Raw genomic sequence first — 21,233 nt, 5'->3', positions numbered from 1 at the left:
CATCTTTCTTGCTCCTCTTTTTACCTTTATTCATTTGGGGCCCCGCTTTGGCCCCTCAGCAGGCACAGAGCTTCCTCCATTAAAGAATAAGAGCATTTTCCCTTGGAGCTCAGGCCATCTGAGACAGCTGTCTCTTCTGTCCCCCCGCCCCCCAACCCCTCTTGTTTTCTTCAAGACTTAGCTGAGGGTTGGGGTGGAGAAAACTTTTTTTCCTCTCTTGCCAACCCGTTATACCTGCTCTCAGGAACCTTTCCCTGTTTGAATATATGGTGATTTTGAGCTACATTCTGATGTAGAAGGTACACTCTTTAAAGAAAAGTTCACATATTTAATTGATGATCATGGCATGGAGGGAACAGAGTAATTGAGTATATTGTCCATTTTCAGGATGGAAATTAAATTAGAGGCAGCCTTTAATTAAGAGCTGCCATAGTAAGAGCTGAGGCAATGTGGCATAATGAAAGGAGAGCAGGCTTTCAACCCACAGACTTGAGTTCAAGTGTTGGCTTCCTCATTTACCAGATTTGTGACTTTGGGCAAATATTCACCTGAGCTTCATTTTTCTTCTTTTTAAAATGGGGATTAATAATTCCAGCAGAATCTCAGTTGTAGTAAGGATGAAGATCAAATGAAATAATAGACATTAAGTACCAGCTCTGTGTTTGACACCTAACCAGTACTCCTTGGAGGGCAGTTGTCATCGTGATTATCATTGACAGCAGAGGCTGCACAGTGCAGTTTAGAGAGAATGGGCCTGGGAGTCAGAACAGGGTTTGAATCCTGGCTCAGCCACATTCTAGCAGTGTATGTGATGCTGAGCAGTGTCCTTAGTCTCTCTGAGCCTTAGCTTATGAAATGAGAGTGGCAATTCCTACCTTAGAGGGCTATGAAGTGAGCGATAATGAATGTAAAGCACTAGGACATACCATGGCAAGTCGTGGACACTCCACTTGTAGTCCTTTGTTACTATCTGGGCTCTCCTTTGACAAGAACATTTTTCCAACAAAGCCTCTAATTCCGATGGCAGTTCAGTTTTGGCCCCAAATTTTGATTACTCTTAGTGCTACTGCAGCAAAAGAGTGCCCAGAAAATAATCATTCCAGTGTTCCTCTGGACCTGGTAAATATGAGGAATCAAATGCAAACATACAATCCTTAATATGAATCTTTGTAGGAGACTCTTGTTTCAACTGACTTGAGAAATTGCACTGAGTATGGAAAGGATGTCAGAACTTCAGCCAGAGCTGCAACTATAATCACATTATTTTGCTGCTGCTCAGTGGAGCTAAGAAAGCTTAAGAGTATTACCATCTGGGCAAAGCTAACCAATGGTGAACTGTGAACTGCTTACCAAGTTAACAGAAACTCTTGCTACCTCATTCATTAATTAGGCCTTTATGGCACACCTTCTCTTGGTTGCCTGGCAACCATAATAGCAGTCATTAAATTCTGTCATTTTGTATTAACCCTTTGGCCCTGGGTGGATTGGGAGCCCCCACCTTAACACTAATGCGTTTTACATTAGTACATCTACCTGGGAAATCCCATTCCCTTGACACATAAGCTGTAAAGAGCAAATAACCAGAGTCCAAAAACAGAAAAATTTCCTTTTTTTCTTCACATTAGCGTGTGTACTTTTAAGGCTTTACAAAATGTATCTGTCAGGATGGAGGCCGTTTCTCAACTTGCTGACAGACAGACATAACATACACCCAGCAAGATGAAAAGACAGCTAGTTTCCCAGAAAACAGGAGCTGACTGTGACTTCTGTGGGCTTATGGAGGAAGGAGCCGGTGTGAAAACCAGATGGGAGAGTTGTTAAGAGTTATATGTTTCCAAAATTGCTTTTGTAGCTGCTTTGCAAAAATTTGGACTGTGCATGCTGGAGGGAGAGGGGCCATTACAACAACACACTGTTTGGCGTCTCAGCGATGGATTAGAGTGGCAGGGAATGAACTAGGTACTCTGGCAAAAGTTGGGAGGAAATGGAATGGCCAAAGGGCAACCTGTGGGAGACTGTCTAGGGCTACTGCGCTGCTCTGTCGGCCGGGTTACTAGAATTCCAGCCACGTAAACAAGGTGCAAAGACCCCACATTAAAATAGGGTTAAGGAATTAAAAATGATGATACATCCTCTGTTCTTGAATGGACTAAAATGTGTGGTATAAGTAAAATAATTCAATTTCACAGAAATGTTTATTTTTCTCTAAGTGGAAGGAAGTTAGGTTTTGGTGTTAGACAAACCTGCGTTCAGATCTGTGCTCTACTTGGTAGGTGTGTGATCTTGCCGTTGGCTTTCTTTGTGAACTCCCTTTCCTTACTGTGAAATGTGGACAGTCATTCCCCTTACAGTATTGTTATAGGGATTAAATGAGTTACACTGTGTACATCTCTAGTCAGAACTTGGCCCATGGTATGGATCCTGTTCGTTTTCTCAGTAAACAAGTAATGGGTCTACAATGATGAGCGAGAAACTCTCCGTTCTCGTGAAATTTACAGCCACACTTAGTATCAAATCCCCCTTTGTCTCTCAGTTTACCAATAAGGCCCAGAGAAGATGTTACTTGCCCAAGGTTATCTGACCAGACCTGAGAGTAGCGTCTGGGTCACTTGACTAATCTGGTGATATCTTAATTAAATTTTATATGTAATGCCACCGAGCACTGCTGAGGTTCTTGGGCTGCATTGTGACTATGTATTTATTCTTTCTCAGTATATTTTGGATAGTAACTTTAGTAAGCAAAAGGAAAAGTAAAGTTAAAAGCAGCCACATTCACTCACCAAGTCAGTTATTTGTATCAGTTAAAAACCAGATTATGCATTTGCGTTTATGGTTCACGTAATTACAGTAAGGTGACCCCTGCTTAAAAATGTTATTATAGTTTATTGAGAAGTTTACATAAAAATTTCTTCCTCATGCCTTCTTCCCACCAAGAATGTATGTGATGCTAAGAGCATCTGAGATTTTAAATGGCTTCTGTTTGTTAACAAAGCAGTAACTTCCCTGAAGGAGTTTTGCAAGTTGGGAGAACTCACAAAGGCAATTAATTTTGTTCTTCGGAGCAGTGCCTCCACTGCATTAGTTTGCACTTCATGCAAGCTTAAATTATAACCCAGGAGCCAGTTGTACCATGATCCGATTTGATATTTAGTTTTGATTTTATTAGTAGTTGTCTTTAATAGATGTCTTGTCATGTAGGTTTCCTGATTATTAGTAATTTAAATTGACTCTGAGAATGAAAGGAAACCACAGGCATGAAACTGATGGACTGTGACTACAGCGGTCTTCCAGCTTTCAAGGCAGCTGTGATGCCTCGGCAGGCTCCCTCTGAACCCCCCTCTCCCTTTTAAGGCTTTGAACACTCTGGGATAATGCTGAAAATGAGAGCTTAATACTATTACTGTATGGGAACCTTTAAAAGCAAATGGGCATCGTAATGTTCTTTCCTCTTTGAAGGTAAGTGTTGTCCATGGGTCCGCTCTCTACTTGATCAGATCTAATTTGACCCAGGAGTAGAGATCTGTGAAGATGCTAACTGAAAAGCAGTGACTGTGGGAGAAGTAATTTCCCTTGTTCCTATGCTGTGCTTTTCCACTCCTCTCTAGAACTGCTTACAGTGTCTTTATGAAGGGAATACTTGAAAAGTTGCTTTTCTCTGCTGTGCTTTTGGTAGTGGCCAAGATGACATATATCCTAAAAGAGGCTGCTCCCCAGAGTGGTCCAGGGCAGCACAAGTCATGCTCTTAAAGGACTTTTGGTTGTGGCTTTAAGATCCAGTGCTGAAGCATTAATTTTCCTGAGCTCCAGTCCTACAGTTGATGGCCCTGGACTCTGGGTATCTTAGGTTAGGTTTAACTTAGTTTAAATACAGAGATTTGCTGCTTAACCTCTGAAAACCAACTCTAGGTAGTTTGCTAAATTGTTCTACTCGCTCACTCGTTACCAGGCATGTATTAAGCACGTCCTTTGTTCAGGCGTTTGTGTAGGGAGGAAGGAAGTTATTATATGGGTGGACAGAGAATGAAGGAGCTGTGCTTTCTGTCTTCGGGCAGCTCACAGTCTTGGAGAGGGTGGTCTGACCAAGGCAGTTTTTACCTGAGTGAGTTTTAGAACCTCATGCCAGCGTGGTATGCTGCCAACCCAAGGCCTCTAAGCCATAGAATTACTTTTTGCAACAATTTTGTATTCTTATTTCTCTTGCTAATCTAGAAAAGTTAAGTTGGGAACAAAACATATTTTTGGAGTGGAAAATAATTTTTAAGTCACTGAAATCTGTTATTGAGAAATGTTTGTTCCTGGCAACCTACCTGTGGACTCTTATTCTGGAGAGAGGGCCCAGAATGGAATCCATTTTCAATTTATCTGTTCCTCTCGATTTTCCCCATAATTTTATAGTTATGGTAATGTACAGCATGTGAAAGTGTATGAAATTGTGCTGTTTTTCTCATGCCAGAGAGCACTTCTGGCTCTCTTTTATGGTAGTGCTGGCTCTGAGAATTTTTGACCCCTCAACTGGTGGTGGACAAGGTGGCCTGGAGGGAGCCACTTTTACACTTTCTCAGTCTCCGCTACCACTGGGGCTGGTGTCTATGACTGAAGTAGGGCCAGCTACAGTGTGAGAGGATACCAGTCCCAGGCCACCAGAATGACTCTTTGGAGCATCCTAGTGAAACAGTGCTGAGGGTGAGCGCTGGTCACCACCACCCAGGCTGATCCAGCCAGCTGTGCATTCTCTAGCTTAAAATGTCACCACATCATCTTTCCTTTACTTGATCAATTCTAACATGCCTGCTAGGCAAGAATGCTTCTAACTATGCACACTAATTTTTAAGTAATTTTAAAAGCAAATTTGTTTTGAGATGGCTTTTGTTTGTAAGCCATTTGTCTAACTTTATAAAGGGACATCATTTTGTGATGTTTTTTTCTTTGTTTTACCTCCTCTCTCTATATGAAAAGGTGTAGTGGCAAAGTCAGACAGACCTAGAGTCAAATCTCAGCTCATCTTTTATGAACTGTGTGTCCCTGGGCAAGATATTTCACTTCCAAATGTCAGTTTAGAGATAACAATATTATTAATTAATTAACTAATTATTATCCTCACTGTTGTGAGAATTAAATATAATGTGTGTAAGAATTATTGGCATATTGTGATATTTAGGGTAGTCTCTTTTTTGTATTCTCACTTTTTCTCTTTATTTTCAAATTCATTGTATTTACCCTGGTTTGTGGGAAAACTGTATAGTTTTAAATGCCATAATAAGGAGTTTGTATGAAGCGACGATGAAAAGCCCAAAGTCCCATTGCCCTACTCATATGAGCAGTTGCTGTGGAGAAATGGCAATGCTCTTCTGAATTGACCTAAACCAGTGATCCTGCACTCTAATCTCTGATTCCCAGATGATAACAGATGTCTCTTAAGTGATTCCAGGTGTTCTGAATGTAGTGCAATCTCTTATCTGCCACCTCCACAGTTACTCCTTAGAGTTCTTTTATATCGCCTCTTTAATAGTATTTGAAGGATCAGGATTCCTTGGCAGCTGTCGGAACTCTAACTCCCTACTTGAAGGGACGCTGCTTTTAGTCCTCAGGTGATCTCCAGACTTTCATGCTGCACCGTTTGATTCGGGCCCACATGCCAAATAGTTTTAATATGTTCTCCTTTTTTATTAAACAGATTTTGTCACGTCCAGGAGATTTCCTGCTGGTAGCAGCTCTAACTTTTCTTCCCATCAAGGCATTCCCTGCCCCTTGTTAACTCTCGGCCAGGGATTTTCTGCATACTTCTGTTCACAGTATTCCCGTTGGCATCCTATAGACTATGAAGCCTTCTCTAACCACCTTCAGAATTCAGTACCCTCTTCCATCATTTAGAGTGTTTTATGCATACTTGTAGTTTCAGGCCTTTAAAGGCCCATATTTGCTTTGGGGGGAAATTCTCATTTGTCAAATCTGAGCTTTACTTATGTAGCAGGAGCTGAGGTATTTAGGAAGAACTTTCTGTCAAATTAAATACGATAGAAATGTAGAAGGCAGAATGATGTAGTTACAGAGACAGACTTGATTTCTAAGCCCACGTCTACATTTTAATATCGTTATGACCTTGGGCTAGTTACTTTGCTTTCCGAGTCTTCTCACATTAGGCTGTATATTTATTTTGTTTCTATCCTCTCCTAAACGCAGTTCAAAGAAGGGGAGTGGAAGTATTGGCCTTAGAGGGAGGAGACACAGACGTTTCCTCTATTGTAACAGAAAGGGAGGAGGAAAGGGTGGGTATAGATTTGTATTTATCTGGTACCTGACCCATGTAGTTGTCATCAGGGTGGTAGTGTGGCTGATATTTATGGCATCCTTACTCTGTGCCAGACACCATTCAAAATGCTTCGTATATACTTCTTAAACCTTCATAACAATCCCGTGAGGTTGGCACCACTCATATCCGCAATTTAGAAATGAATAAACCAGAAGCCCAGAGAGGTTAAGTAACTTACCCAAAGGACATAGGTGATCTAGTTCCAGAGCCCAGGCTTCCAGTGGTGTTTAATACATATTGAATGAATGAATGTGTTGTTGGAAAGTTGAGGCAATTCTGTTAGCTTCTATTTTCTTGATGAAGTAGGTGGTGAGATCAGATACTGAGAGTGAGGAAGAGAGTGTATGGATATGAGATGTTTGGAGAAGGGAGAAGATTTAAAATAGTCATGTAGGCTGACTAGTGAAAAAAAGAATCTCTGGATGGTGTTGAAGGCTTAGTTGATGCTGTAGACTTTATACATGTAGAATTTTTAGAGGTACAATATGTTTGTGGGCAATTTTTTCCAAGCCATGCATAGCAGCCTAAATGTAGGCGCAGAGAAGGTAAAAAGATGGTTTCATTCAGGGATAAGGCATTTCCATGCATATCTAATAAAAAGAAAAGAGACATGAACCTTTAGGGTCTTGATATGATAGACCATAGAACTAAGCTGGATAAGGCGGGAATGAACAAGGGAGGTCTGATAAAGGGGAGAATGAAGAGACTATCAGTGATGAGGATTAAGAACAGGTATAGTAGGAGTTTTAAGATAAGCAAGGATAGGAAACCTGGTTCCAAATTGGGGAGTCTTAATTAGTGATTTCAGAGGAAGAGCAGGTTTGGCAGTGGGAAGGTCAAGGGGAGACTAAATGAAGAGATGGCAGAGGTGCAGTAAAGAAGGTGGTCAGAAAGATGATGGGTCATTGAAACACCCGAAAGGCCAGGGTGTTGGATGACTGCCTCTGTCAGATGTGCTCATGGTATTTCTGCTTTGAGGTAGTATTTCACAGGAGCAGTGGAGTTGGAAGACAGGACTTTGAATTTATATATAAATATTGTTGTATATTTGTTTGTTCTCTTTTGTATAAACATTCTCAAATACAGATCACTCATCCAGGCTAGATGGGGGAGATAAATTGAAATGATCTCTTTCAAGATTTTTTAGTTATGTTATAATTTTTAGAGGATGTAAGCTGTCCCTAGCAACATGTAAAAATTATCAGAGTTTCTTAAAACTTCAAACTGAATTTGTGTGATGCTGAATTTTCTTTAGATAAGCCGCCTTTACATGACTCAACAGTGCACGTGAGTTATCTTTCCTTGTCTAGTGAGTAACCAGAAAGGATTCCCTAGAGCGATAGTTTTGTTGAACTCAGCCTTGAGAATTTGGTATTCAAACTCTGATAGTGATTTCCCAAGTGCTTGTTGCCTGTCACTGAACAAAAGGCCCTCAAAACTCTTAGTACATCGCTTGTTACAAAATTTGCTTGGTGGTATAAAAAATAGAACAGAACAAACGAAAACTCCTGCATCATGAGACTCTGTAATTACCTTTTCTTAGTTTTTATAACTTTAGATGCATACTGTGTAATTAGCAAAAAATAAATGTTTGTAGGGATCTGAGTATTATTTATATAGCTACTTAAGGGATTTTCAAGTGCTTTAGTAGCTCTTAAGCATGTTGGAGATTCAGGCATCAGCATGGTATGATGAAAAGAGCATTAACTTTGAAATCGTAAAGACCTGAGTTCAAAACTTGTTCTACCACTTGCTGGTACTTTGAGAAAGTTATCAAACCTTGCTGAGTGTTGGATTCTTTATCTGTAGTGGTAATTCTTAATTCACTGAGTTGTGGCAAGGAGTAAATAGCTTCTGTAGGTAAATGTCTGGCACATAGTAGTTGCTGAACAAATGCTAATTTTCCCTTTCTAATACCTCTCTCCCCATTATCCCATTGAATTTTAGATCATTTGGCTTGAGGAAACATTGTTTTTTCCCAAATTCCTTAGCAATTCTAAATGGAAAGTTTGCCATACATTTTCCAGCTTTCATGAGTGTAGCCAAATTTTAGGAAAAACCTCAGTAGGTGCTATCAGAAATACAGTTCACAATATAGCAGGTCCATTTTATCTGCCAGAATTGGCCCCTTCAAAGGTTGGCATATATGGGTGGACAGTAGTCATTGTTGAGCAGCAGGCCATGCACCAAGGGCACAGTAAGCTTTGAGGCTAGAGGAAGGCAGGCATTTGCAGAAAACTTAACCCAGGATATGGGGAAGTGTCTGGGTGGAGGGGAGGCAGGCATGGGGAGTAAGGCCTCTGATATTGGCTCCCTGAGGTGAAGTTCAGACGTTAGCAAGGTAGAATCAGTGCAGGCCAAGCATAGAGACTCAAGAGAAACCCATTCTGGGGAGAACGGAACGGGGAAGGCTTCAGAGCAGAGTGGATCCCAGTGTGAGAATCAGTGCTTGATCATTACCAGAATTCCATCCAAAAGGCGTGAGAACAAAGAGCATACCTTCTTACCTGGGAACTGCGACTCTAGTGCTCAGAGAGGGGCCAGAGGCAGGCGTAGGGTTGGGAAAGAGAAGTCCCTGGGACTAAGGAGACCTCATAGAGAGGGGCCACGGAGCTGACAGGAGCCTTTTCTACTCCATTTAGGCCTTCTCCCTCATAGGATTGTGTAAGTGCTTGGCATCTCCACTTACAGACATGGAACAGACCCGACCATTTTCGGTCTTGCTGGGTTGTGAAGTGACAGCTCTTGATATGCTGACCAGCTGGCTTAAGGTCGATTCCAGGGGAACAGTAGGCTGCCTACCAGTAGCCAAAAGGGGCTGAGGCAGGACTAGTCATCCCAATACTGCAAATGAAATTCAAGTCATATGTTTAACCCAGGATCATCTATTTAGTATGTAATTCCTAAAAATGAAGTGTTAGCCAATGACATAATGAAGAACTCAAGTGATCATTTATTAAGAGATTAGAATCCAGTTAAAAGCAAAATTCAATTTTGGTTACTGAGAATGCCAAAAGAGGTGGAAAACAGAAGGCTGCAGGAGTTTTTCTTTTTTTAAAAAATTTTATTCCCAATTATGTAATCAATACATGCTCATTGCTCATCCTACTCCCCCTGCCAAATTTAAGGTGAGAATAGAAGGGAAAAATAAAACCCACATAACCCTACCACTGCATGTAACAATTATGACATACTGTGTTAGTGTTTTTTTATGCACTTTTATATGGTTATTTAAAATTTATTTTTCCAGTCATGAATATATTTAGGCTCTGATATAAATGTACAGCACACCTAAAAATGGAAAAAAATGACCATAATGCCATCTACCCGGAGAACTTAGGTGTCCAGAAATATTATGCAAGCAATATATTAACATTTTCTTTGTAAATAATTAAAATAGTACATAAATATTTAATTAAAATAATATAGACATAATGCAAGTCTCCTTTGACCACCCCTCAATTCCAGTGCCCTATCCGGAATAGAACTTTTGTGCGTAAATAGTTATTACATGTATTAGTTGATACATATGAAAGAATAGAACATGCATATAAGGTATGATAAAATGAACGCCTGAGAATCTACTGCCTTACTTAAGAACATGACCAAAAACCTTAAATCTACTCCTGTTGATGGACACATGAGTTGTTTGCAGTTTTTTTGTTTTTTCTTGGGTTTTTTGCTATAATGAACGCTGCTGTTATGAACAATCAGAAGAGAAATTCTGCAAGCTGCCGTTACCACATCTTCTGACACACTTGCTCGTTTGTCCATATATTCTGCTTTCTCTCCTATTATCATTGATGTTCTTTCCAGATTCTTAGCAGGAGCGAAACCCTGCATCTGTGTACACTAGATCCTATCCCCTCTCACCTGCTCCAGATGTGATTCCATCAACTCTCCCCTTTCTATTCTGGATGATTATTTTACCCCCTCTCTACTGTGACATTCCCATCATTGTACAAGCTTGTGGCTATTTCTTCCGTCTTAGAGGGGGAGGTTGGAAACTGCTCTGTTGAACCAATTTTTGATGAATTTCATGGTGTGATCTCCAGGGAACCCTACTTTCCTGTGTTCCTGCTACCTCTCAAGCTTTTCTTTCTGTCTCCTCTGCCAGTTCTTCTATAGCCCCCCAAATCTTTTAATGGTGTGCTCCAGAGCTCAGTCCGTGGACATCTTTTCTTCACTAAATATATTTACTTTCTTGATTATATCCAGCATCATGTCATGGCTACCAAATACCACCTGACAACTCCCAAAGTTAAATTCAACCTCAAACCTGGACTTTCCCTTGAACTCTAGCTGTCTACAGCACCTCTTGGCTGTCTGAAAGGCAGTTTTATGTAAGCTGTCCACAATGCAGCTTCTGATTCTTCTGTCTTCCCCATCTCAGTTAATGGCAATGCCATCTTTCCATTTGATCATGCCAAAAAACTTGGAGCTGTCCTTAATTTCTTTCTTGTTCACACACTCTTTATCCAGTCCATTTGCGAATTCAGCTTTAGCTTATATTCAAGTATGTCTAGAATTTGACCACTTCTCTCCACCTCCACTGCTACCACCCTAGTCTAGGCACCCTAAGTCTTGCTGGATTATTACAATTTGTTTCCCTGTTTCTAGTCTTAACCTCCTTGATGTGACTTTTGTCAAACAGCATTCCTTGTTTAATCCCAGAAAGCAGAAAAGGATTTGAATGACTATTTTCTCAATTCTCCCAAGGATGGTACACAACTACTATTATTCTTGATTTATAGAAGAGGAGTTAATTCATTACATACAAAGGAATTACTTAAGGCTTTAAGCCTTCCACCCCAGTTTTATTGAGATATAATTAACGTGTAACATTGTGTTAAAGGTATACAACATAATGATTTGATATTTGTATGTATTGTGAAATGATTACCACACTGCATTAAGGCTTAATTCTTTCCTTAGAACTCTGGTTGAGAAAGGATGAGAATGTGTATATTTAGCACAGCATCTAGAGGGATCTTTTAAAAAGTTTGTCAGATTGGACCACTTCTTGGCCCAAAATCCTCCAGTGGTTTCCTTTTGGAGGAACAGTCTTCCCAGGACAAGGCCCTAGGTGATCTGGCCCCTATTTACCTCTCCTTATTTCATTTCTGTTACTCTTCATCTCACTCACTCTGCTTCAGTGATACTGGCCTCTGTGTTGTTCCATCTACCTGGATACTCTTCCAGATAGCTACATGACTCACTGTCGCTTCTTCTTCATGTCTTTACTCAGATGTCACCTTTGTAGTGAGGCCCATCTGTTTAAAATCTGTTTAAAATCACCTCTTCATATGCCCCCATCCCCCTGCCCTGAGTTAGTTGTTTCATGTTATTTATTTATTTATTTTTTTGAGGAAGATTAGCCCTGAGCTAACTGCTGCCAATCCTCCTCTTTTTGCTGAGGAAGACTGGGCCTGAGCTAACATCAGTGCTCATCTTCCTCTACTTTATATGTGGGACGCCTACCACAGCATGGCTTGCTAAGCGGTGCCATGTCCACACCGGGGATCCGAACTGGCGAACCCCAGGCCGCCGAAGCGGAACGTGCGAACTTAACCGCTGCGCCACCAGGCCAGCCCTCATGTTATTTTTATATTCTCTTTTTCTCATCTTTTCATTTGCTCTCATTATCCTAGGAAATTTGATTACCCTGTTACCACTTCCCTCTTCACGTAGCATTTTTTTCGTCCAATATTTAACGCTCATCTATCACCTAGATTTTACAATTAACATTTTCTATACTTGTTCTGTCATATGTCTACCCATCCATCACAACATCTTTTTTAATGCATTTCAAAGTAAGTTGCAGACATTAGTACACTTCACCTCTAAAGACTCCTGCTTATATGTAATTAACTATAATTCAATATTTGTTTACCATTCTTTCTTTTCTTCTCTTCCTAGAGAAAAGTTATGTACGATGAAATGCACAGGTCTTAAGTATACTATACTGTGAGTTTTGACAAATGCATACACTTGTGTGATCCAAACCCTTATCAGGATATAGAACATTACTATCACCCCAGAAAGTTCCCTCATGGTCTTTCACAGTCAAACCCTGTGCCTGTGCCCCAAAGGAAGCTACTTCTATGATTTTCTTCCCTAGGTGCATTTTCCCTGTTCTGGAACTTGATATAAATGAAATCATGTGTATTCTTTTGTGTAAGGCTTCTTTCACTCAGTGTAATGTTTTTGAGATTTACGCATGTTGTTGGTTTAGGAATAGTTCTTTGCTTTTATTGCTGAATATTCATCTCTTGTACGATTATATTGCAGTTTGGTTTTCCTTTCTCATGTTGATGGGCAACTGGGCAGTTCCAGTTTTGGGCTATCTTGAACAAAGCTGCTACAAACATTCTTGTACAAGTCTTTCTAAGACCACATATTTTTATTCTCTTAGGTAAATACATGAGTAAAAGTGTTGGATCATAGGATAGTTGTATGTTTAGTGTTTTTTAAGATTTTATTTTTCCTTTTTCTCCCCAAAGCCCCCCAGTACATAGTTGTATATTTTAGTTGTGGGTCCTTCTACTTGTGGCATGTGAGATGCCGCCTCAGTGTGGCCTGACGGGTGGTGCCATGTCCACGCCCAGGATCCAAACCAGTGAAACCCTGGGCCGCCGAAGCAGAGCGCGAGAACTTAACCACTCAGTCACAGGGCTGGCCCTCCTTTGTTTTTTTTTAAGATTTTATATTTAAGAAATTGCCAAACCTTTTCCCAAAGTGGTTGTACTGTTTGGTACTCCCACCAGCAATGTATGAGAGTTCCAGTTGTTCTACATCCTCACCAATATTTCGTGTTGTCAATCTTTCTATTTTTAGCCATTCTGGTGGGTATATCTCATTGTGGTTTTAATTTGCATTTCCCTGGTGAGTGATGAGCATTTTTTAATATGTTTGTTGGCACATGAAGAAAATTGTTAAATCTTTGATTTTTTTATTGAGTTGTAGGAATTCTTTATATATTTTAATACTGGTCCTTTGTCAGATATATATATTTTGCAAATATTTTCTCCCAGTCTAGAGTTTGCCTGTTCATGTTCTTTTCTTTTTTTTTTTTTGAGGAAGATTAACCCTGAGCTAACTGCTGCCAGTCCTCCTCTTTTTTGCTGAGGAAGCCTGGCCCTGAGCTAACATCCATACCCATCTTCCTCTACTTTATATGTGGGACGCCTACCACAGCATGGTGTTCCAAGCGGTGCCATGTCCGCACCCGGGATCCAAACCGGTGAACCCGGGGCCACCGAGAAGCAGAACGTGCGAACTTAACTGCTGCGCCACAGGGCTGGCCCCTCATTTTCTCAATAGTGTCTTTTTTTTTTTTTTTTCTTTGAGGAGGATTAGCCCTGAGCTAACATCCATGCCCATCTTCCTGTTTTATGTGGGACGCCTGCCACAGCATGGCTTGACGAGTGGTGCATAGGTCCACACCCAGGATCCGAACCTGCGAACCCTGGGCTGCTGAAGCGGAATGTACGCACTTAACCGCTGCACCACCGGGCCGGCCTCCTTAATAGTATCTTTTGATGAGCGAAAGTTTTTTATGTTGGTGAAGTTTATCAGTATTTTCCTTTTACAGTTAATGCTTTCTCTGCTCTAAGAAACTTTTGCTCACCCCCGAGTCATGCATTTATGTTTTCAAGTTCTCATCTAGAACATATGTTCTCTTATGTTTTCATCTACAAACTTTATAATTTTAACTTTTGCATTTCAGTCTGTGGTCTATATCAAATTAATTTTGTACATGGTATGAGGTAGGGAGGTCAGTGTTCATTTTTTCCCCATGTGGTTGTCCAGTCATTTCAGCATTATTTGTTATAAAGACGTTCTTTTCCCTATTGGATTGCTCTTGTGCCTTTGTAGTGATTGTATAGGTGTGAGTCCATTCTGTGCCACTGTTACATTTGTTTATCCTTATGCTATACTGTCTTGATTGCTGTAGCTTTAGAGTGAATATTGAAGATTGGTATTATATATGCTCCAACTGTTGTGTTCTTTTTCTGAATTGCTTTAGATATTCTAAATCCTTTGCATTTCCATGTATATTTTAGAATCAGTTTCTCAGTTTCTACAGAAACATCTGGTGGGATTTTGATTGGAATTATGTTGAATCGGTAAATCAATTTAGAGAAAAATATCCTAATATTGAATCTTTTAATCCTTGAACATGGTATATCTCTTCATTTATTTAGGTCTTTAATTTCTCACTAGTGTTTTTTACTTTTCAGTTTAAAGATCTTACATGTCTTTTGTTACTCTTAGGTGTTTTATTTTATTTTTTTGCAATGCTATAATTAGAATTATTTGTTTATTTTATTGTATTTGCCAATTGTTTGCTTTATGTGTACAATTGATTGTTTTGTATATTGACCCTGTATCCTGTGACCTTGCTAATTTCAGTTATTGGTTTTTTATAGATTCTCTAGGTAATGTAAACAATCATATCATCTGCACATAGAGACAGTTTTACTTATTCCTTTTGGATTTTTACTCCTTTCATTTCTATTTCCTTCCTGACTGCACTGACTAGGACCTCTAATGCCATGTGGAATGTTGAACAGAAGTGGTGAAAGTGAGTGTCTTATTTTGTTCTCAGTCTTAGGGGGAACAGTGTTTTACCATAAAGTACAATGTGAGCTGTGGAATTTTTTTAGAGATGCCCTTAAAGTGAGGAAATTTCCTTCTATTCCTAGTTTATTGGTTTTTTTTAAAATCATGAATAGGTGTTGAATTTTGTTGTTTATTCCATATCTATCTATTGCTATGAGCATCTGTTTTTCTCCTTTATTCTTTTAAAATGGTAAGTTAGAATTGATTGATTTTTTAATGTTCTACCGATCCACTTGATAATGATGTTTTATCCTTTTTATATATTACTGGGCTAGGTTGGCTAATGTATGGTTTAGAACTTTTGTGTCTGTGTTCATGAGAGATATTAGGTTATATGTATTTTTATAATGTCTTTGTTCAGAATTATTATCAGGGTTGTTTTTCTTCTAGAATTTTGAAGTTTCTGCCTTTCGCATTTAAATCTTTAATTCACCCGGACTTGCTTTTTATGGATACTGTACAACTGGGATCCACTTTCATTTTTGTTTTCCCATTTGGATATCCCATCACCCCTGTAATATGTTTTGAATATCCAGTCATTCCCCCAGGGATTTGCAGTGCCAACCCTGTCATGTATCAAGTTTTCCTATATGCATGGTCTTATTTCTGGCTTTTAATTCTGCTCTATTAATTTGTCTATCCCTGTGCCAGTATCTTGCTGTGTTGATTACTATAGTCTTAATATCTGTTGGGAAAGTTTCCTTGTCTTCTTTTTTTCTTCCAAAATATCCTGCTTTTCTTGGTCCTCTACCCTTCCAGGTGAATTTTAGACTCATATGATCAATTTTCATAAAAAACCCCGTTGAGATTTAATTGGACTTTCATTGAATGTATAGGCAAGTCTAGTGTGTATTGAAATCTTTATGTTCATGTGTCTTCCTACCCAATTCTTGAACATGATGTCAGTTTATTTAGGCCTTTTTTTTTTTTTTAAAGATTTTATTTTTTCCTTTTTCTCCCCAAAGCCCCCGGTACATAGTTGTATATTCTTAGTTGTGGGTTCTTCTAGTTGTGGTATGTGGGACGCTGCCTCAGCGTGGTCTGATGAGCAGTGCCATGTCCGCATCCAGGATTCGAACCAACGAAACACTGGGCCGCCTGCAGTGCAGCGCGCGAACTTAACCACTCGGCCACGGGGCCAGCCCCTATTTAGGCCTTATTTTAATTTCTTTAATAACATTTTAAAATTTCTTCCGTAATGGTCCTGCACATCTTTGGATCATTTTTTCCCTAAGAACTTACTCTTTTTATGACTTTTGTAAATGGTATATATGTTTAATTACATTTTTTTTGTTCTGTTGTTTAGAATTGATTTTTTTTAATATTGATCTTTTGCCCAGCTACCTAATTAATTATAGTAATTTATTATACTTTCTTTTGGATTTCAGATAGAAAATTATGTAACTTATAAATGACTATTTTGTCTTTTTTGTCTTTCTATTTTTTATGTCTTTTATTTCCTTTTCTTGTCCCATTGTGCTGCCCAGTATCTCCAATACAATGTTGAGTAGAATCAAAGATAGTAAATATCCTTTTGTTTTTCCTGACTTTAAAGGGAATATTTTAACATTTCTCAAGTAAGATAGGTCTTATTTAGATTTCTTTATGAGTTTAGGAGGTTCTTTTGTGTTTCTAATTTGCTTTTACTTGTTTGTTTAATTTGCTTGCCACAAATGAATGTGTCTAATTGTTGCTCTTAAACCTATTCTCTCTAGATGTTTATCATTTAGAGTTCTGCAATTTCACAATGCTTTGTCTCTGTTATGGATTTCTTTTTATTTATCTTGCTTGGAATTTCTGAATCAACAATGCTGGAATGTTCTCAGCCACTATTTCTTTTATCTATTGACTCTTCTCCATTCTCCTTATTGTATCCTTCTGGAAATCTGATTAGAATGTGTTAGACTTTTCACTTTCTTATTCATGTTGCTTATCTTCCCTTTCATACTTTTACTTTTTGTCTATTTAGACCATATTATGGATAATGTATCTGGATTTGTTTTTCATTTCACTAATTCTTCCTTTACTTGTGTCTAATCTTTTCATTTTGTGAAGTTCCATTTGATTCTTTTATAGATCTTTTATAGATTTTTGGCTGTTCATAGTCTTGTTTTCTACTCACTTCCAATCTTTTCTTTAGTTTTTAAACATATTAAGCACTGTTTTTTATATTCTGTATCTGATTATTTTAGTTGTCCATAAAGCTGCATTTGTAGGAATTTTTTGAGGCCTTTGTTAAATTTGAGTCCCTCTCCAGTAGATCTCTATTTCAGTTATGCTTCTGGTTATCACCTAGGAGTACTGATAATTATGCTGCTCTATAAATTATCTGTTTGCCATTTTATTAGACCTTGTAGATGAATTTGGATTGCAAATCCCTGTGAGAGGATACATGTAGTTAGAAATTGTCAGTGGAGATGTTTGCTTCCACCCTGCAAGAGCACCAAGAATGGAAAATTCTCTGCTGGCAGAACTTGTTCAGATTTTTTTTATCCCTATTAAAGATGTAGCCCTCAGGCACCTAAGCTTTAGGTTGCAGTATTCTTCCGAGGTTTCTAGGCTTTTCTCCTTTCACTTCTGCTTTGTATTGCCATCATTTAGGACCTCAAAGTGTCCATAGTTTGGCAAAGAGCTTCAGGATAAAAGCCAACTTTGTTGCTAATTTTCCTTTCTGAGTTCCAGTTTCTGTTTCTTTTCTTTTTTTTTTGAGGAAGATTAGCCCTGAGCTAACATCTGCTGCCAATCCTCCTCTTTTTGCTGAGGAAGACTGGCCCTGAGCTAACATCTGTGCCCATCTTCATCTGCTTTATGTGTGGTATGCCTACCACAGCATGGCGTGCCAAGCGGTGCCATGTCCACACCCGGGATCTGAACCAGTGAACCCCGGGCCAGCCGTCTATTTCATTTTTTGTTCTCTGGAGTGTTTACATTTTTACAGATTAGCAATATAGTTAAAGATTGTGTGTATATGTATGTGTGTGTGTGTCTCTGTGTATAAATATATCATCCAGCATTTTAATTGTATCAATTGGGAGGGGTTTTCAAAATATGTAATTTTCCATATGACGAAATGGAAAAATCTAAAGAAATGTAAACACACACACAAATTCACCAGTTTTAAGTGTACAATTTTGCAACTTTGACAAATGTGTACAGATGTGTAACTACTGCTGTAGTCAAGATATACAACTTTCTTTACTCTCAAAAGTTCCTTGTTTCCCTTTTTAGTCACCCCCAGCAACCCTGGCATTTGGCCACCACGGGTCTGTTTTCCTTGACTATAGGTTAGCTTTGTCTTTCCTAGGATTTCACATAAATGGAATCATACATTATGTATTCTTTTATGCCTAGCTTCTTTTGCTTGGCATAACATTTTGCAATTCATCCATGATGTTACATATGAGTAGTTTGTTCCTTTTTACTGCTGAGTAATATTCTTGTTGATGGCCATTTGGGTTGTTTCCAGGTTTTGGTTACTGTAAATAAAACTGATATAAACATTTATGTTTGAGTTTTTGTATACACATATGATTTCTGGGTCTTATAATAACTTTATAGGAAACTGTAAAATTGTTTTTCAACAATATGAGAGTTCTAATTGCTCCTCTTCCTCACCAACTGTTCATATTGTCAGTCTTTTTCATTTTAGTCATTCTGTTGAATTATGGTAGTATCTCATTGTTGTTTTAATTTTCATTTCCCGGATGACTTATAATGTTGAAAGTCTTTTTATGTGCTTATTTACTAGAAGATATTGTGCATCTTCTTTGGTGATGTGTCTATTCAAATCTATTGACCATTTTTTAATTGAGTTCTTTGTCTTATTGTTATTAAATTGTGAGAGTTCTTTATATATTCTGGCTATAAGTCTTTTGTTAGATATTGCTTTGCAGATATTTCTCCCAGTCTGTAGCTTGCCTTTTCATTTGCTTAACAGCATCTTTCACATATCCTAAGGTTTTAATTTCAAAGTTCAGTTTATTGATTTTTTCTTTTATGGTTCGTGCTTTTTGTGTCCTGTGAAATTTTTGGATAACCCAAGAGCACGAGATTTTTTTCGTATCTTTTCTTCTAGACAATTTATAAATTTATCTCTTACATTTAGGTCTTTGATCCATTTTTGTTAATTTTGTATGTGATATGAGTTAGGGAAATTGGTATTAAAAATTATAAATTACGATTAATAAAACAATGCTTTTATAATAGCATCAAAACATGAAATACCTGGGGGTAAATTGAGCAAGATATTTGCATGACCTGGACCCCAAAAGGTATAAAACATTGCTGAGATATGTTAAAAGAAGATCTAAATAAATGAAGAGGTAAACCATGCTCATGAACTCAAGGACTCAATGTTGTCAAGATGTTGTGATGGTTAATTTTATGTGTCAACTTGGCTAGGCTGTGGTGCCCAGTTGTTTGCCCAAACACTAAGCTAGATGATGCTTTGATTAGTATTTATAATTAGTTGGCTTTAAATAAAGGCGATAACCCTCCATAATGTAGGTGGGCTTCGTCCAATCAGTTGAAGGCCTTAAGAGCAAAAACTGAAATTTCCTAAAGAAGAAGGAATTCTATGTCAAGACTGTAACAGAAATCCTGCCTGAGTTTCCAGCCTCCTAATCTGCCTGGTAGATTTTGACTTGCTTGAACCAGTTCCTTAAAATAAATCTTTATATATATCTCCATCCTATTGATTCTGTATCTGTGGAAGACCATTATTGATGCACATGTCAGTCCTCCCCAAATTGATCTCTAGAGTCAATGCACTACCACTAGGCTTTTAAAATAGAATTGGACAAGCTGATTCTAAAATTTGTATGGAAATTTATATGGCAAAGGACTTAGCCAAAATAAGTTTGAAAAAGAAGAATAAAGTTGGAGGAACCATGTTACCTGATTTCAAGGCTTATCATGAAGATACAGTAGTCAAGACATTGTGGTATTGGCACAAGGATAGAAGTATAGATCAGTGGAATGGAAAAGAGAATCAATTGATTTTTTGACAAAGGTGCCAGGGTGATTCAGAGGGGAAAGGATGGTCTATTAAAAAAAATGTTGATGGAACAGTTGGGTATCCACAGGGAAAAACATGAAACCAACTTTTGAATGAATATTTACTTTTCAATACAGAAGAAGAAAATAATTATCTTTAATTCCACCATCCCAAAGTAGAAACTGTGGTATATTTCCTTTTAGTCCTTTGCTAACAATATATGTAATATACCTATAATACATATGTACATATTTTAAAGTATTTTCGATCATATACCTTTTTTACTTACTTGATATCCTTTGTTTTTGCTGGAGATTGCCTGAGCTAACATCTGTTGCCAATCTTCCTCTTTTTTTTTTCTTGAGGAAGATTATCCCTGAGCTAACATCTCTGCCGATCTTCCTGTGTGTGTATATGTGGGTCACCACTACAGCTTGTCTGATGAGTGGTGAAAGTATGTGCCTGAGATCCGAACATGTGCCCAAGATCTGAATCCGGCTGCTGAAGTGGAATGTGCCGAACTTAACCACAAGGCCACGGGGCCAGCCCCAATTGATATCCTTTTATATATTTTTGTAAGTTTAAAATTTTCTCTCTGAAGGACATTAATAACCACATAATACTAAATCACAAAAGTAGTCCATACTTAATCTAATGATTCTTTACTGTTGGAGTTAACAATAATAGTAATAATAGCTGCCATTTGATTACTTTCCACCTGGAAAATATGCTAAGCATGTTACATGAATTATACTGTTGAATCCTTATGACAACTCTTTCAGGTAGTTAGTTCCATTTTAAAGAGAAGGAAACCAAGGGTTAAGTAACTTGCCTATCTCTAGTGTGTGAAGCTTGGATTTGTAATCAAATGTCTTTTATTCCAGTTCCTAAGAAAAATGTACTGCCAATTTTTAGGCTCTTTGCGTTTTTTTGCTGTCATAAGCAGCTCTGAGGTGGATATCTTTGTGTGTAAATCATCGTCTGCATGTTGGACATCTGAACTTCTTTTCCTCTGCCAGTCCTTCATATATTCATCTAATGAAGTATTTTCAAAGCCAGTGTAGTTGTCTAACATAGCACACAGGGCCAAGCAGTGCAGAAACTACAGAGCTGTTCTTTTGGTTGACAAAGGCCTGGACGAAATAAGCACCGGGCCAGGGTAGGCATTTCTGTAGGAATGCAGATCTGCAGGGGAGTGAGTCTAAGGGAATTCTGTGGAACTAACTATTCAGTGGTTACTCATTTTGGAAAACAAAGAGAAATAATTTTAGTAGTCTGTCCCCTAGGACATTAAGTCCCACT

The 21,233-nt window shown here is 38.4% G+C and overlaps 1 protein-coding gene across 24 annotated transcripts in view; it reads left to right on the top strand.

Annotated features, from left to right (window-relative positions):
- DENND1A (DENN domain containing 1A) overlaps positions 1-21,233 on the top strand; it is a 514,434-nt gene that overhangs the window by 199,546 nt on the left and 293,655 nt on the right. For 2 of the 24 annotated variants that reach the window (XM_070251754.1, XM_070251760.1), the window contains one exon: positions 20,301-20,506. The exons of the other annotated variants lie outside the window; for them this stretch is intronic. The gene's annotated coding sequence lies outside the window, so the exon portion shown is untranslated. Of the gene's footprint in view, positions 1-20,300; positions 20,507-21,233 lie in introns of those variants that run through there. 24 annotated transcript variants of the gene reach the window in all.

This window comes from Equus caballus, chromosome 25 (genome assembly GCF_041296265.1).
Source record: "Equus caballus isolate H_3958 breed thoroughbred chromosome 25, TB-T2T, whole genome shotgun sequence".
In the NCBI taxonomy this organism is placed as follows: domain Eukaryota; kingdom Metazoa; phylum Chordata; class Mammalia; order Perissodactyla; family Equidae; genus Equus; species Equus caballus.
This window is presented reverse-complemented; position numbering and strand designations above follow the sequence as displayed.